General features: G+C 37.4%; 1 protein-coding gene across 4 annotated transcripts in view; it reads right to left on the bottom strand.

The window, feature by feature from the left end:
- Positions 1 to 20,412, bottom strand: part of TENM1 (teneurin transmembrane protein 1) — a 538,104-nt gene that overhangs the window by 310,014 nt on the left and 207,678 nt on the right. The gene's annotated exons all lie outside the window — the stretch shown is intronic.

Genomic DNA, 20,412 nt, shown 5'->3' with positions numbered 1-20,412 from the left:
AAAAACGTGAGAATGATGGCTACAGAATCACAGAGTTAGAAATTATCTCAGAAATCATCTAGCAGCCCAACACCCTCATTTTGCAGTTAGGGAAATGGAGGCCCAGAGAATAGAAGTGGATTACTTAAAAGAAACATCAGTACTTAATGGCATGAATGTACTTAGAATTAGGGACTTGCAAAATAGTGTACTTCCATTTCCCTGTGCTATCTGCCAACCAGTCTTCACCGGATTACCACAAGGTTCTAATCTTCTGGGTTAGCGGACCTGGGCTAACCAAATACAGTCTGTTCAAACAGTATTACATAACACGGATCTCATAGTAAGTTTTAAAGACCATCTTAACTATTCTGAATGAATGGGGAACCATTAGAAAGAAGCTAGTCTTTAGTCGCTAAGACTGTAAAGGACTTACTGCTGCTTCTAAAGGCACTGAATGTATCCCCAGAATGGAGAAACAGTATGTAGTAGAATTGAGAATAAACATATTTTATTGAAAATGTGACTCACAGCATTATGTTTTTTGCATTTGATTGTACTTCCTCTTTAGTCCCTGAAATAATCACCTCCATGTCATAAGGAGGTAGATTTCTTCTTTAATGTCTGGTTATCCCTCCCAGCCTATGTTTTCCCCTGTGGCCATCTAATTTACTAGTGAGGGAGCAGTACAGCACTTTACAAACAGCAGAATGGAGAAGCCTCCCCATCTCCCCACCACAAATTTGTGGTTACTCTGGAGGTGATAAAATGTCACTTAACATATAACTGATCCTATAGAGCAACACTCTGATACGTTCCTATGGGATACAAGAGAACTCTAGCAGTATGGGGCTTTTTTATTCAATGTTTGGAGATAAAAATCTTCGACCCTTTGCATATTTATGAAGGAGAACAATTGGATTTTTGAGACAACGTAAGTGGCCCCATATGTTGGCTATTGATTTGGTTTGGTACATCATTAAGAGGTAGAAGAAAGACAAAGAAAGACAGAGAATTGTGGGCTATTATGATGGCAATTACAAGCAATAATCAATATCCCTGAGCACTGTAATTTCGTCTTGATATATACCAAAGGATTTCCAAATGCAGTTTCATAAGTAAAATATTACAGCATGATGAATAAATTCAACAGTCGCAGCAGAGCAACATTTAAACTAATTCATATTTGAGTGGGATCCAAATCGCAGTCCTCAGTCAGGGTAGATTATAAAATGAGTTCATATACTAAGGTTCCTGTTTTCTTATTAACAAGCTGAGATTAAGATTCTCTGCTGAAAGCGATCTGTACTTTGATGTGCATCATGAAAAACAGCAATGCAAATGCTATGTATTGTCAAAGGCTCTGCAGTCCATTGTTGGAAAGCGAAACTACTGCCTAAATGTGTTTTCATAGTCCTTGAAAAAAGTAGGAGCATAAAGACAAATGCGCAGTGCTAGACTTCAGCTATGTGCTCATAAAATCAGATCATCTGTCTAAGCACATTGCTTTTCCCAGGGGACCTCAGGATATACTAAAATGTTGCTATCAATTTCATACATTTGGGTTTTTTCCACAGAGGAAATGATAAAAATGCAGTTCAAGAGTTTACGTGTAAGTAGTACTCTCCTTTGCATCTGTTTTAATATTCAAGTTCAAATTCAAAAACGAAAAGCAAGATATTGCTAAAAGGAAATGGGCATATAAGGAAACTGAAAAAAAAAAAATCTTTGACTGATGAGACCCAGTGGTGGTAAATGGGAATATAATAAATGCTCCTGTAAGGATTTTAAAATCATCTATAAAAAAGGGGAAAATGTACTCTCTCTTTTTAAACGCTACATACAACATAATTCTGAGGGTATCTGTTAGCACTAAATGATGTGATTTAAGGCGGCACTTGAAATTCTATAGGAAACAGACAGAAATCTACAGCTTGCTAACAACAGATGCATACATAACCAATGAATTTTTTCTTTTACATCTTGTAAACATACTTATGAGTCTCTAAACCTGCATTCCCTTAGCTACAAGCATTAGATTCATTGTTATACCCAGAGGAAGGAATTCAACTTACTTCCAGTTATAATCTAAGGTTGATTTAAAAAAAATAATAAAGAAGAAGACTGCAATGAAAAGGCCTTGAGTCAAGATATTAGGGCCAAATCACATTCAGATAGGATAGTGGAATTTAGGTATTTATTCTTTTTAAAAAATTATTAAATGAATTTTTATTGTGATAAAAAAGCAGAGAACACAAAATTTACCATCCTATACCATTTTAAGTGTATAGTTCATTAGTATTAAGTATCTTCACATTATTGTGAAACAGATCTCCAGAACGTCTTCATCTTGCAAACGTGAAACTCTATACCTATTAAACAACAGCTCCTCTTTCCCCCTCTCCCTAGTCTCTGGTAATCACCATTCTAATTTCTGTTGATACAAATTTGACTATTTTAGATACATCATATAAGTAGAATCATACAATATCTGTCTTTTTGTGACTGGTTTATTTCACCTAACATAATGTCCTCAAGGTTTATCCATGTGACTGGATTTCATTCCTTTTCAAGGCTGATTAATTGTATGTATATACCATATTGTGTTCAGCCATTCATCTGCTGATGAACATTTGGGTTGCTTCCACCTCTTGGCTACTGAGAATAATGCTGCTATGAACATGGGCGTGCAAATATCTCTCTGAGCTCCTGCTTCCAGCTGTTTTTGAGTACACACCCAAAAGTGGGATTGCTGGATCACACGTCAACCCTGTTTTCATTTTTTTGAGGAACCTTCATACTGTTTTCCATAGTGGTTGTATCATTTTACATTTCCACCAACAGTGCAAAGGGTTCCATTTCTCCACATCCTTGCCAACACTTTTTACCTCTTGTCTTTTTGATGATAGCCATCCTAACGGGTATGAGGTTTTGATTTGCATTTCTCTGATGATTAGTGATGCTGAGCTTCTTTTCCTAAGATTGTTGGCTGTTTTTCATATTCTCTTTGGAGAAATGTCTATTCATAGGTATTTATTCTTATGCCTCCAAAAACGTGAGAAAATAAAAGAAAATGTCATGCTGAGTCAGCCCCATTTTCTTCTCTGACAAGAATATCTAGTGTTGTTTTGTGGCAAAGCATGGTTACTGGCAAGATATCAACCTCAACATCTCTAGTTTTTGCATAATAGCCTGTTCTTGATACTCCTTTTTAGGGTAAATACTCCTAAAAAGAGTATTTATCTGAACTCTGTTTGAGCCTAGGTGGTATTATCAGCGTGGACAACCTCTTGGGGTAAAAGATTTTCTTTTTATTAACAGCTATATAAAGGTGGATTTCATTTTATTTGTCCTAGGGTTCTTTCTTCCAAATTTTAAGCCACCCTGTCTATATGTCACATTCAAACCTTATACGCCAAGTGTTCCTTAAAAAGTTTATAGTCTCTCCATGTTGTTCTTAATTTTTAAGAGGTTAAAAAAATAGTTTCAGGATACCTATCTAAACCTTAATTTTTCTAGGCTTACGTCTTAGTTCTATAATCTATTCTTATATTCTATGGTCTAGATTGGTATTCTTGTGATTTCCCAAGTGAGGTAGTTAGTAGCTAATGGGAGAGGTCTTTAAAAATCTTTTCTGTGGCTATTATTCCCTCTTGCCTTTTAATCAGAAGTAATATCTGCTCTACCTCCTCAACTGCCTCTGGACTGTGTACTCCTTGAGGGCAGGGACCAAGTCTTAATTTCTAGGTTCCCTGTCTCATACTTCAAAGGTACTCAATGAATATATATTGATTTACAGGATGTTTTTGCTTCTTCTAAAAGGCTCCTGATTCCCTGTACAGAATGAATGAGGCTTGGGCACTCTAAAATAACTGTTTCACTTGTGAGTAAATATTCTTGGATTCCTGATTGTAAAAGGACAATTACAAGTTTTCATTTTATTTTCACGTAATCTAAAAGAAGCAAATAAGTCAAAAAAATAGTTGAGTCACATTTCATCTCCGTTTGAGACGTCTGAGTAAGGAAAGAATTATTGTTAATAAAAATAATAATAATAATTAGAAATAATCACTGTGAATGATAACGGCAATAGCAATGACCATTCGCTGAACACCTGTGTGCCAGGCACTCTGCTAAAATAATTTGTGGGTTCTTTTTTCACTGAATCCTCAAAGTAACCCTATAAGGTAGATGATATTATTCACATACCATAGTTCAGGAGGCTGAAGTTGCGTTACTAAGTTTAAGTAAATTTTCCGAGGTCAAGCAACCAGTAAATGATAGCGTTGGGACCGCACCTCAGTGTTTTCGATTACCAGAATGCAATCTACATGAGAGTAGAAATGTCTGTTTGTCTTATTTATTGCTGTATCCCCAGCATCTAGAATTGTGCCTCACAAACAGTAGGTGTTCGATAGATATTTTCACATCCATGCACAATGAAACCCACTTACTTAACCACTGTGCACATACTAACTCACAACATCCCTGATGTCACTCCTAATGCTAGTCATTAAGGTAATAAAAATCTTCTTAAATCACATAATCAACTGGCATTTCTCTTTTCAAAATGAATATATATGAGCTTATTACTCCACTGAATATGTTTTAATGGAAATATTTATTTCAACTCTTTTAATTACAGAATTGGCATGATGATATTAGGAGGATACATACTTATTATGAAAGTGAACTGTGATGTCTTCCTGTTTAGAATACATCAGAACATTTTTCATTCAACAGTGTATCAGACTTTCCTATATAAATCAAACATTTCTGTAACAGGACATTTAGCGATACGCTGGAGCCAGTAGGGCTGGAATACACACACACACACACACACACACACATACACACACACACACACACACACACATGGCGTATACATAAATGCTAAAGAAAGAAAACACTATGTATTCTACAATGTTTGACCAAGATGCTTTAGTAGACTCCAAAATAAATGAAAATAAACAATTATCCTCCACTTCATAATAATGCCCTTTCAAGTCATCTTCTCATTCTCTTTCTCTAAGTTAAATCCATGCTCTGTAGATGTAATTTTAATTTAAGAATTGATATTAAAAACCCTACACCACTTGAAGGGTAAATATGAAATTAGTATTTTCTTTTATTATAAACGTTCCTGTATTAAAAGGCTAAGCCCAACATATAAAAATTATTTACTTAGATTAGTAAGCTTACCATTTTCTCATTCTCTTTAATTTAGGTCCCGAGATATGGTGTGGAAGCTGTAATCCTTTCAAACTAGAAACAGTTTGGAAAGCTACTGATGGGTAAGACCTTCAATCCTCTTATGATTTTGTACACCTTCTCCATGAAGGCATAACAAAATGCCACCCCACCATTTTCAAGAGTTCATTTCCCACCATGGACCATTTTAAATGGGAACAAACATGGAACCTAGGCAAAATTTATGAACACACGTTTAAAATTAAACCAGATCCTAAATGTTGTAGGATTTATGAGAAATTCATTCATTTTGTAAAGAAATTCAATGATATCTCCCTTTGCAAAAGCTGAAAGTCCAGTCCCAATGTTACTCACCAGAGCAACCTGCTGATTTTATAGACTTGGTCTTCACTGGTTACTTGGCTGATTTCTTTCTTTCTCTTTTTAGAGGAGTGGGTAGTGGGCAGAGCGTTATATACCTTAATTACCTTGCTGTTCCTCTTCATTTTCCGCAGATGTGCCTCATCCTCGTTTATTTTATGGGCCAGTTGACATGGTATACTTTTCTGTATCATTTCTTTTTATTGAATTGTCATCTATATTAGCAAGGACATTTTATTTTAAAGAGTGTTTCAAACTAAGTACAAAGGCGTATAATAAGGACAGAACCTAAGAGTTTACCACTAAGCTAGTGAAATCTAGATTATTCTAATGCAACTTTTAAAGAATGTTGATCAACACTTGCTTTCATTAGCTTTCATTTCTCTGAAAGGCTTACTCATACATGTATAATAAAGCAAGAATGTTTTTTATAATGCCATAAAATAAGAAATGTCACTCAAATCAGTCCTCTAACTTACTCACCGTAACGTTTCTCTAAGGGACAAACTGGCAAAGGGCACGGCTGTCTTCTCAAATATCAGCCTCAAAATCAAAGACATGGCCTGAGGCAGAAACTGTCCACTCCTGACCAACGTCCATGTTCTCCTTTTCTCTTGGGCACACAGATAGACTACATTTCCCAGTCACCATTTCCATTAGGTATGGTCATGTGACTGAGTTCTGGGTAATGAAATGTGAAGGGTGAGCAAAAGTGGTGTTTGACCCTTCCAGTCTTCAGCCCTAAAAACTTCCAACCCATGATTCTCAATCTCCTTCTTCATCCACTGATTAAAAGAGAGCAGATGCAAATATGGGAGGAGTCTAGTCCATTCATTCCATGGAATGTTATGGAGCCATAAAAAAATTAAGAATTTTTAACCACAAAAGCATATTAGGTATGCTGACCTTTGTCTCTCTGCACAGAGCCCTGGACAGAGCATCCCTACCCATGAACTTCCCAAACTCACTCCGCACTGCTCTCAGTCATAGTTAATTGGACCAGAATTGGACACCCGACCTCAGAGACAATCATATTTTCTCTCCCTGCCTCTCTTCCTCTCTGTCTCTCTCTCTCTCTGTCTCTGTGTCTGTCTCTCTCTCTCTTGACTTCTCTCTCAGAAATCTAGACACAGAAACTTGTCAGCTAGGAAAGCCAAGATGCAAGGTCATTTTGAGCCAGAGCTGGAGTTGCAGCATAATAGGGAAACAGATAAAAATAATTCCACCTAGAATGAAGCCTGAGAACAGAGCATGTGTGCAGAGAAGCAGAGATGAGCCATCATGTGGCCCCAGAAAGAAACAGAACAATGCGAAGAGCTCCAGCTCTCATTAGGCCTCGTTGTACTCAGTGTCCTTTCCCTGTGAGACTATCCTGTATCAGTTTTTAAAACCTCCTTTTTCCCTAGATTTGGTTTTTTAAAGCATTTCTGTTCCCATTAACCAGATGATTTCTAAAGCAATAAGTGATTTTCCACATTGGGAAACAAAACCCAGAATTCATATGTATAGCACAACCACAACTATGTGCTGTCCCTTCCCACACAAAAACAACAATTCCAATTTCAAATACCTATTCTGCAGAAATCTAACCCCATAGGAAATGTATGGAAATCTTAATAGTAACTATCTTCGAGTGACAGAATTTGTAGATATATTTTTCTTTCTGATTTCCTGTGTTTTTCCTGTTTTTGAGATGAAGGTCTATTACTCTGATAAGAGCCTTCATGATTTGGCCTCTGCAGACCTCTCGGCCTCACTACTGCCATTGTCTCCCATGCTCTATAATCTCTGGCCATCCTATGTCATGTATGGTTTCCCAAATGTGCCATTTCTTTTCAGGCTTCTGTGTTCTTATGTAAGTTTTTTAGAAAGAACAATATCCGAATAGCTAAGAAATGCCCAAGAGTAGTGTAGCTATAAAGACAGGAAAGTGAGAATAAAGAGTGAATATAGGAAGAATGAAGAGTGTAGGGGAAGAGAAAGGAATAGAATAAGAAAGGAAATGTTATAGAGAAGTAGATGATAGGTAGATAGATAGATATGGCTATATATGCAAGGGTAGGAGACCATTTGTTAGTTGCTTTGGGGGCCACTCTGGCCTCCCTTGTTATAGGCTGTCTAGTTATTAGTGAACAATGATATACTGACTAAATGGATTTAGTTTAGTGGTTATTTTAATCCATCTGGGCTGCTATAATAAAATACCATAGACTGCGTGGCTTATAAACAACAGAAATGTGTTTCTTACATGCAAGGCTGAACATCCAAGATCAGGGTGCCAGCATGGCAGGGTTCCAGTGAAGGCCCTCTTCTGGGCTGCAGACTGACAACTTCTTGCTGTGTCCTCACGTGGCAGAAGGAGGTAGGGAGCAATCTGAGCTCTCTTTTATAAGAGCACTAATCCCATTAACGAGAGCTCTGCCCTCATGACCTAATCACCTTGCAAAACCCTACCTAATCTCATCACCTTGGGCATTAGGTTTTCAACATATGAATTCTGGGGCAATACAAACATTCAGTCCATAACAGTGGTTTCCAACCCCAATTATGTCATAGACTAGAGAATTATCTAAACCCTCCAACAAAGATTTAAGAAGAAAGGAATAGGAAGGGGGAAGTTGGGAAGGGAAAAAAGAAATCGCAAGCCTCTGAAGAGAGGCGAGTAAATTGAGCAGGTAAGGAAACAATAGATTTTGTCTCACTATCGAATCTCAAAGAGTGTTTCTCAACTGGGGACAAATGGGCCCATATTTGGCAATGTCTGGGGACATTTTAGGTTGTCACGACTGAGGAGAGGGTGCTCCTGGCATCTAATGGGTAGAGGTCAGGGATGCTGCTATACAGCCTCTAATGTACAGGACAGCCCCCAAAGCAATGAATTATCCAGGCTTAAATATCAACAGGGTCAAGATTGAGAAACCTTGGTCGAAAACTATTCCTCTGATTGGAACAAGCAGTTTTGAAGTATTCAATGGCCCTATAGGAAGGAATCTGTCATTCTGTAAAGACTTCCAGAGAAAGATTTTCTTGCCAAGCACTCATGATCTTCTCTCCCTTCCCAAGTTCACAGCCGTTCCTCCCTTGAGACTATTTGCACTTGGGATTGTTCTATTACCCAAACAAAATATCCTGAACCCTAGGGCCAGAGAGCATATACAACTCACTCATAATTACCTCCAACATTTACCCTGCTGACCAAGTAAGAAAATCTTTATAAAACATGGAGAACAGAAAATACTTTCTACTTTCAATTCTTCAAATTGCTTTTCAAACTATACCCCTCATGAACCTGTCACGAGACATAAATCCAAACCTGAACTACTGATTAAAACGTGCACAATATACAGTAATCACAGCAATTGAAATAACATTAACTCCCCTAAGGTTAGGCCACTAAGAAACAGTCAAATTCAGCTTTGTTCCATGCTCTAAAGTCAATGATTATATTCCCTCTTGAAGATGGGAGAATTTGTGGAAACTAGGTCTTCCTTCTACAGGAATATTCTCTCCCTGGTTCCCTGCTGAGTGGATTCAAGAAGGCAAAGGAGAAACTCATTGGTTCACTTTAATTATTCACGAACAACACAGGAAGATAAACAAGGTAAGACCAACTTCAAGAGTATAGTGATTTCATGTACTTCTTTGACCTCTAAATATACATCTCCATTTGGCAAATATATTATTAAACCTGAGTCTATTTTCTCTCTGCACCGTTGTCAATACTCAGAAAAAAATCATCATGAATTTACAGGATGCGATATAGAAGTGGCTGTTTGGAACTTAAACCCAAAACAGATTATATTTTTACCTTTGAATAAGAAACACAAAAATGAAGCTATATTTATTTCACAATTACACAGAGAATGACAATATGAAGGAGAATACTGAAACTACTGCAGCTTCACAATATGACCCAAGGCAAGATAAATCTCTGCATAAGATGTTGCATGTTGAATCCTGTCTCTATGAAGGGTTTTGTTCTTAAATTCATCTATTCAACAAACTTTTGCTGAACACCTATTACGTATCAGGCAAAACGGAATGAGACTAGTCTCGCACTGGCCTCAGACTGCCTTCTTCACTATACTTGCCTGTCATTATGGCTACCCTCTGAGACACAGGCATATGTAATGTTTTCCTTATTTCCTCTTGGCTATTGGAAATTCTCAAAGGAATCATGATTTCTCAACTTAAATTTTTCTGACTTGTTTGGGGACCTCACCTAGAATTAGTAATCTTGCAGTTAATTAGAATCCAACTAACTGAAAAGCTTAGTAGAGTAGGATTCTTTCAGTAGAGGAGCAAATGACAAGAAGGCAAGCCATGGAATAACGGAGTTACTAAAGCCAGAGACAACTTCAAATATCATTTAGCTTTATTCTCTCATCTGACTATTGAGTAAAATGAGGCTAGGAGAAAGAAACAGACATTGTCAAGGTCACACAACTATTTAGTGGCAGAACTGGACTTGGACTCCTGACTTCTAACTGTAAATTCAATGCTTTTTTCAACTACTCTCAAGAGGCCATCCAAAATTTACAAAGGATATCCTGGGACCACTAGACATTTTGTTCTATCTACAATATCTTTTACATCTAGAGTGCTGTACAATAAAAAATCACGTTCAAAATGACAACCCTCACTTACTGTAAGATTTTCAATTTTAAAAGATTACATTATGATCATTTGGTTTAAAATGGAAAGTAGATTCACATTTAAGAATGATTTTCAACAAGTATGGTAATTTTTCAAAAGTTCTATTTAACCTTAAGCTAACCACCAAATCCAATTAACCAGAACCCCCAGTTTTCTGGGCATTTAGGCTCATCAAGATTTTAATATAAATAGAATAAAACCTAGATTATGTCTCCAGGCAGGGAAATTTAAATGAACTATAAATATTCACCAAAAGACAAAAAGGGATGACTTGGGGACTTGGGGTTCTATATACTCCAGAGACAAATTGTTATAGTACAAAGAATACTGGATTGGTTGCATGGAGACTTGCATTCTAGCTCCAGATCTTGTAATAAACTCCCATGGGGAGAAATTAGTAAAATTTCCCAAGACCCAGTTTATCTTTAAAGTGGACATGATTTCTATTATGTCTACCTCCCAGGATTGTTAAAAGTTTACAATGAGATAACGAGTGAAAGGACTTTGGACAATAGATAATTATACATACATACTTACATACACACACATGCGCACCTGTGCACACACACACACACACCCATGCACATATATACAATATATTATCTAAAATCTGAGTCTTTTGACTATTACAAATAAAGGAAAGTATTTAGCTACAAGCGTATCTACTAAGAAGAAACCAGCCACGTTGTTGTAAAACTATCTAAGTTAATGATGCTATTCAGTAGGGTAAGTGACAAATTTGAAAGATCTGACTGTCATAGACCAAAAATAACCCAATTATTTTAGTTGAAAGGTTGAAGGGTAGGGGAAATAGCAGATTGCAAATACTTTATTTGAAAAGAAAATCAATTTACTTAGGAGGCTAATATAATGCCACAAAAGGAAAGAGTCAGTGATATCTTTGTGTTTTTATATTGTACTTGAAATTTTGATAGTTCAATCAGAAAGAGTCATAAGTTAGCATTTATGTTATCCATGAAGCCCTGGGCATACATGTCACTATTGAGTATCTTCATCAACAACAGGGGACTGCCTAGTGTTTTATGTGTGCCAGATGGAGACCAGAAGTCTGAATTATAATCTTGGGTTGGCAAATAATAGCTGTTTGCCCTTGGAAATATGACTTATATTTGAAAGTCAACTTAAAATAAGCGTGGTATAATACCTCCCTCTACTTTGAGATTAGCAAAGACAAACTTCTTGCACCTAAGCGATGCATTATTCACCAAAGGCAGTGTCATTATCAGTTGTATGCGCTTGTTGAGACTTGGCAACCCAGGAAGCCTATACCACTGTGGGATCATTCAGTTTTCCTCAGCATTATGTGTGCATCTCTGCAAGTTTCCATATTCTTTACCATTAAGGAAACTTGATCTCTAACTTGGTCTGTAGGTTTCTTTCTGTCAATCGCATTGCCATCCTGGTGACTACTGTGTACCTTCTTATTAAATGTAGTCCCTCCCCTGTTCTTTTTCCTCCTTCCAACTTATATGAATGTGTTACCCAGATTCAGCTTCTTCTCAATCTGCTTTTCTATTTCAAAACAGTACTCTACCTTCTATTTCCATTTTCCTACCTCTTGCCAGTTCTTCAAACCCACTGTAGTCTTGCTTCAATGTTATCACTGTACTGAAACTAGCTGCTGAAAAATCAAGAAGCCTGTAATGGACAGAATCAATGGTGTGTGCTCATCCACATCCCATTTAATTCCTCTGAGGCATTTGGAAATCATGATGATGATCTCCTTGATATTTTCTTCTCTCTGCTTTTGTTCTATTCTATGATTACTCCTCAATCACCTGTACTGGCTTTCTCTCCTTCATGGGTTCCTAAAATGTGTTTCCATGGTTTGGTTTATTCTCTTCTTCTTACACTAAACTCTCCTGTAGGTTTTCCAGTATTTCTTCCATCATTCAAAGAAATTAAATTACTACATCTACCTATGAAATTCTTAATTATCCATGTCTATCATGAGCTGGCTTCAATACTTACTAACTGGTGATCTTGTGGTACACTGTTCGACTTCTGTAATCCTCAGTTTTAAAAACTATAAGTTGGAATAAATGTGATAATAGCTTGGCACAATATTTGGCACATAGTAAGCATCTGGTAAGTGGTGGGAGAAAAACATTTTCTGTTTTTCTTCCTTTCCTGAAGCACAGATCCATATTTGCAACTATTTATTAGATATTGGACATTTCCAACTAGATGTTCCACATACACGTTTCCAAAACAGAATTCACTGCTTTTACAAAGTACTGTTTCTGATTTCAGAAATCTACTCCATCTGTAGTTCCTTGCTCAGTTACTCCATTGCTCTGTCCATATACTCTATACAAATTTTGTTGGACTATATAAACCAAGAACTAAGGAATCAAAGTAAAAAAAGGCATATTCAGTCTTTCACTCACGTTGCAACAGGGAATAAAGACAAGTTAATGAAACATTTCAAGTGCAAATACACAATGGAATAAAGTCTTCATAGACACATGAACAGGCTGCTGTGAGGCCACAGATAATGGGCAATTCTATGAAAACTGCTGTGGGGAAGAGAAGGCAGGTAAAAGAAGACTTCTAAGAGATATCTTCATCCCCTCGCCCCCTTCTCTCATATTACATCTAGCCAGGTCACAACTCCTGCAATATTATTAGCGTTATAATATATATTATAATGTATATAAATATATATATATATAATTAACATTTTAGGGTAAAGGCTGTCTCCCCCATTAGAATGTAAACTCCATAAAGACAGAGATTTGGTCTATTTTGTTCTCTGATGTAGCCCTGGCAACCAGAACAGTGGATGGTACATGGTGGGCACTCAATAAGTATTTGTTGAAATTTGTAAAAACTTATCTATGCTAGAATTAATTCCCCACAGTGTTTATAATGAACTGTTTTTCATTTAAAATATTCACGTTGTACACATTCTTATACCCTCAGATATCACACCAAAAAAATTAACAGAATGGCGAAGCAGATGTTACTGTTTATTTACTTATTTGTTCGCCAAAGGGGGCAATTCTTTTTGAGCTTTCCTGTTCTTTAAATGGAATACTCAGTACCACACTTTCACAATTCTTGCAGAGACATTTCAAAGACCTCAGGACTTAACCTGATCTTATCTTTTGCTTTTGAAGCTACAAACATTTTTGTGTTGTGGAATTAATAAAAAAACCAGCTGGATTTCCCCAAAGCGAGATGTTTAGTTGGATGTCTTTGATACACACACACACACACACACACACACACACACACCCCTCTGTAGAAAATGAGAATAACTGACAGGAAAATCATCTTTTGCTACTTCAAATATATTTTACATTTTTAGTAAAATACAACAGACAAGTGTCTATTAACTTGATATGGCAATGATTAACTGGATAAGTAACTTTGCAGTCAATGAAGAACTAGTTTCTCTCTGGAGCAAAACCAGATATTTCTGTTTTAAATATATAACCCAGGATAAGGAAGTATATATGATGAGGGAGGGCAAAAGGTTAGTACAGAGATTCCTCTAAAATGTATTTTTTGTTTGCTATATTTACATATTTCACCAATCAACTCATTTTTTAAAATTCTTTAAAAACATCTGTTTAGATTCACGTTTGGATTGCTAAATAAATCTTCTCCATATTAAAACCAGATTTCATCTCACCTATGGTGAAATTTCCTTTCTTTATAAAATGAAACACATTATGTTTGTCTATGGTTTTAATTTTCAGTTGAAACTATAGTCAATTCAAAAGCATTTTTAAAAATAATACCACCACCAAAGTGACTAGCGACTGTCACAATAGTCTCCAAAATATTGCTCTTCACTGCCCAAGCACAATAGACTACTAAAGATATATATTTATTCTCAATATGTAAAATATATTTTAAAGGCTACAGAGTACTCCTTCATGTAAATTTAACATATTCCACATCCATCATTTGGTGTAGGCTGAAAAGCTTGGTTGATTCCTGTTCATCTGTAGTAAACAGGATTTATAGGTCATAGATTAGTTCCACGAAGTCTTTTCCTGTCTTAAAAAGAATCTTTAAATCTGTGGCTGAAGATAGATTTTGCTAACCCCAGTGCTGTGAAAGGATTAAAGCATGCGATATTGCTGGATCTAAGCAGTGAATATGTACATTCTGAGCTTTTTTTTCCCCTCTAGTCATTATTGAAGGAAAAAATGGTCTCTAAATCTATTTTTCCGCAGCAAATGTCCTGAGGGGGGGGGGGACCTACTTATAAATGTTAGGTAGATTTTAGTAGTACTATAAAATAAAGACAACTACCACTAGAGACATTTATGGGTTAATGTTTAAAGAGTATTGTCCCACAGATATTTAAGTTACTGCCATCCCCAGTAATGAATACTTCTTCCAAATGATTCTGATTTCCCCAAGATAGACACTAGCTCTATAAATCTGGTAACAAGCATTGGTCATGCAGATTTCATTTCTCTTTCCACTCCTTGTCAATATCTCCTCCACCAATGGCCCTGGCTCTTCTTTTGTAAAAATAACACGTTGGCTCGCCTTAATTGTCACATTGGCCTAAAGCCACCGAGGACCGTTAGCCTCTCATAACAAGCTACAGCCATCTGTCAGACTATGCGAAAAATCAATGAAGATAGTTGCTCCCCATTCTTCTGGCCAGGCCTGGCTCCTCCACACAATTCTGATTTGTAGCTGTGAGTTGAAGTGGTTATGTTAATATCAAATCCAAGTTCTCCCTAGTACTGAATATCACAGCAAAAACTTTAAGCAAGATTCATTTTGATGAATAGATCAGGGAGTCTACAATAAAACACTTGGCCAGATGCAGGAAATAGATGCTCTGACACAGACTCCAAAAGTGTTCTAAGAGTAAGTGTAGCAAACATGAGTGATTTCAGCTCTACAGACATCAGCTAGACATATTATGTAACTAAAGGCCAACATCTGACAAGTCTTCAACCTCCATTGTTGACAACTCCACCCTCCAGCAGGTAGAGGAAATGAGAAGGAGATTTGTTTCTCTCACTGACTAAAAAAAGAGAAACTGGTGAGGTGATAGAAACCTTTAGAGGAAGCAACCATTTTAGCTGAGAGGCCATAAGTACTATATGAAGCAAAATCCTAGACTTTAGGAAAGCAGTTCTCTAAAGTGAAGTAGGTATGATTCCATGCTCAGAGACACTCTTAAAAAAGGAGATGAATTAAGTAGAGTCAGCTGGGGAGGTTTGCTGGCTATTGAAACCAGTGTGCCTGTACTGGGTGCTCTCCATCCAGTTTTGGTTTCTAAAGAACATGCACCAAAATCAAGGGATGAAAATCAAGGATGAATAAATATAAGAGAGTGTGGTTAAAAAAAAAAACGCCAAGATGATTCATACCCAAAATGACCCTAAAGGTTGAAAAAAACCTGCTAAAGATGACAGAACAGTTTTTTAAAAATATGTTTAGAGCAAGAAGAGCAAGGATAGGATAGATGTGCAACTCAAGGAATGCTATTGAATGACCGATTGTATCTTTTTTTGTGAAAAAGAATGAATCTAGACTTAAAATGATAGTCAGTATCAATAACTATAAATTGAAGCCTAAGGTAGGCAAGGTGTCCGTAAGAAGGCACTCAACTGTTTTAAATGGATTAAAATTATATTGCAGCATGGTGAGAGGTTTTGTGGGTTGGATGGCTCAGTCATAGTTGCTGAAGTGTTGGGACTGTGGTAGGGGTGACATATATCAGAAGACTTTAGTATTGGCTTTGGTTTTGAAAAGAGACAAAAAGCACATGGGCTCCTTAGATTAGACAAGGGACATCCTGTTGATTGAGTGCAAAATCCTAAAACAGGTTATTAAGAAGATGATTTGTAAGTGCTTAGAAAAAATTAGTAACCATCAGAAGGCAACATAAATTCTCTAAGACCCAAGTCATGTTAGACAAATCTCGTTTCATTCTACTTTTGATATGATTATTGGATTGGCAGATCAGTAAAAATGTAGGCACTCTGTATCTGGATTTGAGCAAGGCATTTGACAAGCTCTCCCATGATATGCCTGTGAACAAGATGGAGAAATGTGGGTTGTATGCCAGGAAAAGAATGCTGCCTGATGGATAAGTGTCAACCTGCTGGGGAGGTTCCCAGTGGTATGCCACTGAGCTCTGACCTTGACCTTGTCCTATATAACATTTTTATTAATGAGTTACATAAAAATGAGGAAAGCACACCTAACAAACCTACAGATGATACAGTTATGAGAACAACAGAATGCAAATACTTTGTATGGCAGAGTTAGAATTCAGCTACACACAGGTTAACAAGATGAAATCAAATTAGGCCAAATCAAAGCTCTAAACCCATTTCCACCTACATCTTCCCCATCCCAAACACCCAATTAAAAAAAAAACACCAACTATATAATTATAGAATAAATAAAATGTGCCTTAGCCTCAGAACTCGTTTAAAAGTTTTAAGAGTTTAGTTACTTCGTGTTTTCGGTGTGCATCTGTAGTGTTATGTATTCACCAAAAAAATGCTAATATTGGAGTAGACAGCGTTAAGAGAAGTATTTAGTTAGAACAAGGGAGACATCTGATTGTTGGTCATAGCACAAATTCCTCAATGAGTCAATCAAGTCGACTGTCTGCTGAGCATTTCATGTTAGGTACATCAGATCTGCTCCCAGCTCTTGCTCAGGGGCAGCTATAGGTGTCCATGCTTTTGCTTTTTTAATCACATGATCTTTCTCTCCCCTTAGCCTCAACTGACTGGGAGGATAACTGACAGGCCTTGCTAAGAAACTTAAACACTGCCTGGTACAAAAGGGATGAACTGGGCTAATCAAATTTGCGCTCTTAGGTTTTTAAACCTAGAGCTAGCAGGAGAATTAGGCAGGTAGCACTGGGACAGGTACTAAAGGGATAAAGTGAGAGGTGCTGGGAGGTACGCTTGGAGTTACACAGTGCAATGAAAACCTGACATTGCTATGAGACAGTAGAAACTGTGGTAGACAAAAGAAATATTGAGCTGACAAAGAAAAAGACAAAGAGTGGCAAAACTGCAGAGAATTGCTGTGTCATATTAGTGCCAGAGATCTATAGGTCTTACCCTTCCTTGTGGGTTGACCAGTATTTCCTGGGTTCCTGTGAGGGATAACAGTCTTAAAAAGAAGTTCTCAATTATTTGAGGCAATTTGAATGACCTCTGTTCCTTTCAACCAAAGAGCCTAATAACCACACCTGCATTCAGCCTTGGCTTTGACACTTCAAGAGCGGTCTGGACAGACTGAAGTGTGTTCTAAGGGAAGAGACCAGAATGGAGGATTTGCAACCAGTTAAAGTGAAGAGCAAGTGAAGGAACTGGGAAACGTTTAGCTCAAAGCAGAGAAGAATCAGAAACAGTGAAGAGTTATCAGGTGTGAGAGGGATTTTATTTATTTTGATAGACCCCAGAACTAGATCTGGGAGGAATGGATAGAGTTAAGAGGTGGGAGATTTTGGTTCAATAAGAATCTTCTGGTGGTTGTCTGAGGTGAAATGGAACGCCTTAGGAATGAGTCGATTCCCTATTTTGGAGACAATTTAGGCAGGGACAGGTAACCACTTAGTAGGGATAGCATGATTACCTTTCAATTCTATCATGCTTTACGATGTATGAGGCACATTTTGTTACACCAGCTTAACCTTCTTAACAATCTGTTGAGACAGCACTTTTATTATTTATTTATTTATTTTAAATTGAAGTATAGTTGATTTACATATCCACTGTTTTATTTATTTTTTGGCAGTGCTGTGCGGCAGGCGGGATCTTATTTCCCAACCAGGGGTTGAACCCGTGCCCCCTGCAACGGGAGTGTGGAGTCTTAACCACTGGACCACCAGGGAAGTCCTGAGAGAGGCATTTTTAGACTCGTGTTTACAGATGAGGAAGCTTAGGCTCAGAGAGTTTGTGTCACACAGTTCATAATTAAGTGCCAGGGCACTCAGAGTCACCTTCCATTGACTACATGTGAAATGATCATTGTAAATGATATATTTAGAAAATCCTAGCTGATCAACCTGATAGGGTTTCTAGGTTTTTTTTAAATTCATCTTTGTGATGTTGAATATATTTCCAAATGTACTAAAAAGGTACTCTCTCTCTGCTCAGTCTCACATGAAAACTTATGTTCTTCTCTGCGTCTTATGAAACTGAGACCAATTAATACATTCCTTGCATAGATACAGAAGGTCCGTGGGTGCAGTTTGTACAAACATGCCTAGATGTACATTTCAAATAAGAATAGTTTTCTCTCTCCATTTGCCTGAGCCCATTCCCCACCCTCCTTCCAGATTTCCTGTTATTTGGCTTCTTCGATGAAAGAAGTCTGTTTGCTTATCAAGACTGCTAGTTAACCAGACTGGCCCACTGCTTTCTTAGCTATCAGTAAGCCCAGCAAAGGAATTAAAAGAAAAGTGAGTAAATCACCACCGTTACTGAAAACTCCTTGAAGATATACATTGCTCTCTGCTTCTCTCACTTCATTCACTTCCCCCTGCCCTTTCAATTAAAAAAAAAGGGAAATGATACATAAACCTCGTCACTAATACAGTTCTAACTCGGTTATCTTCACCATAGGTGCTGACTGCTATATTATCGCTTGGGAGAGATCAGAAATATCAGTTTATGAAACTATTTAATCTAGTTAGTGATGGATGATATAAAGTTTCCTGGATCTGGGCCATAGTGCTTTCAGTTTGTTGATGGTGACATATTTCTGATGCTATGGCTGGCATTTAAGTTAATATGCTGCTAAGGAAAAAAAAAGTCTTATAATGTGAGTTCATTAGTCCTCCCCTTTCCATTCCAATTCTCAGATTATTGGGATAGAAGTTGATCAGAGTTGACACCAGACATCGCTTATCAAGTGATATTATTATACCCACTGTTTGCATACAAATGTGTTTAGAAAAAGCTTTGGTGGTAGAGCTAAAGAAGACATATAAAAGACAAGGGGAATGGGCTTCCTAGGTGGTGCAGTGGTTGAGAATCCGCCTGCCAATGCAGGGGACACGGGTTCGATCCCTGCCCCAGGAAGATCCCACATGCCACGGAGCAACTAAGCCCGTGCGCCACAACTACTGAGCCTGCTCTTTAGAGCCTGTGAGCCACAACTATTGAGCCCATGTGCTGCAACTACTGAAGCCCACGCGCCTAGAGCCCGTACTCTGCAACAAGAGAAGCCACGGCAATGAGGAGCCTGCGCACCACAACGAAGAGTAGCCCTCACTCACGGCAACTAAAAAGAAAGCCCGGATGGAAGATGCCTTAGGGGACTGGGGCGGGGAGGGTGGGGGGGGGACTCGTGGGGGGGGGAAATAAATGTTATCCTGACGATGTAAAAAAAAAAAAAGAAAGCCCACGTACAGTAAAAAAGACCCAACACAGCCAATAAAATAAATAAATAAATTTATAAAAAAAAAAGACAAAGGGAAATCCTTCAGTTTAACAGATAACAGAATACTGTGCTTTGTTAGGCAATGTTTTTCTACATTAATAGAAAGTTGTAATTTTTGACTTAAGAGAGAGTAACTAGAAATGATGAAGAATTTCTCAATTAATCCCATCTAGTGCTAAAGTCTATTATGATCAAGGAACCTAGAACTGTGGAGGAAGTAGAACTTTAATCACCTGACAAAGATTTGAGGAGGCATCTTGAAACCTAAATATATGGAGCAACAGAAAAATAGAGGCAAACTTTTTGCTCAAAAAAAATCAAACTTCATCCTAAAGGCAGAATCAAGTTTTTAAAATTACACGTGGACTTCCAATGAAGCAAATCCTTTTTAAAAATGTTTGAAGGCAACTTACTTTGTCAAAGAATCTTGAAATAAATAAAATGTAAGCTATGGCTGTTCCTCCAACTGTGTTTGGATTTTCCTGTAATAGTGCGGCATCTTTTTTTTTTTATACACATGTATCGGAGTGTAATTGCTTTACAATGTTGTGGTAGTTTCTGCTGTACAACAAGTGAATCAGCAAATACTGTATGCTAACGCATATATATGGAATCTAGAAAAATCTTACTGATGAACCTGGTGACCAGGCAGGAATAAAGTCACAGCATCTTAAAACAAGGGACAACTGCCTTTTACTTCGAGGATACAGTGACAGTTTAGGTAATTGTTTGGTTTCATATGTTTTTGTGGGTGTCTGCCCATGGGGTGTTTACGAATGTGTGGTTTCC

The sequence above is a fragment of the Hippopotamus amphibius genome, chromosome X (genome assembly GCF_030028045.1).
Source record: "Hippopotamus amphibius kiboko isolate mHipAmp2 chromosome X, mHipAmp2.hap2, whole genome shotgun sequence".
In the NCBI taxonomy this organism is placed as follows: domain Eukaryota; kingdom Metazoa; phylum Chordata; class Mammalia; order Artiodactyla; family Hippopotamidae; genus Hippopotamus; species Hippopotamus amphibius.
The sequence above is the reverse complement of the archived record's forward strand: the minus strand, read 5'-3'. Positions and strand labels throughout refer to the sequence as shown.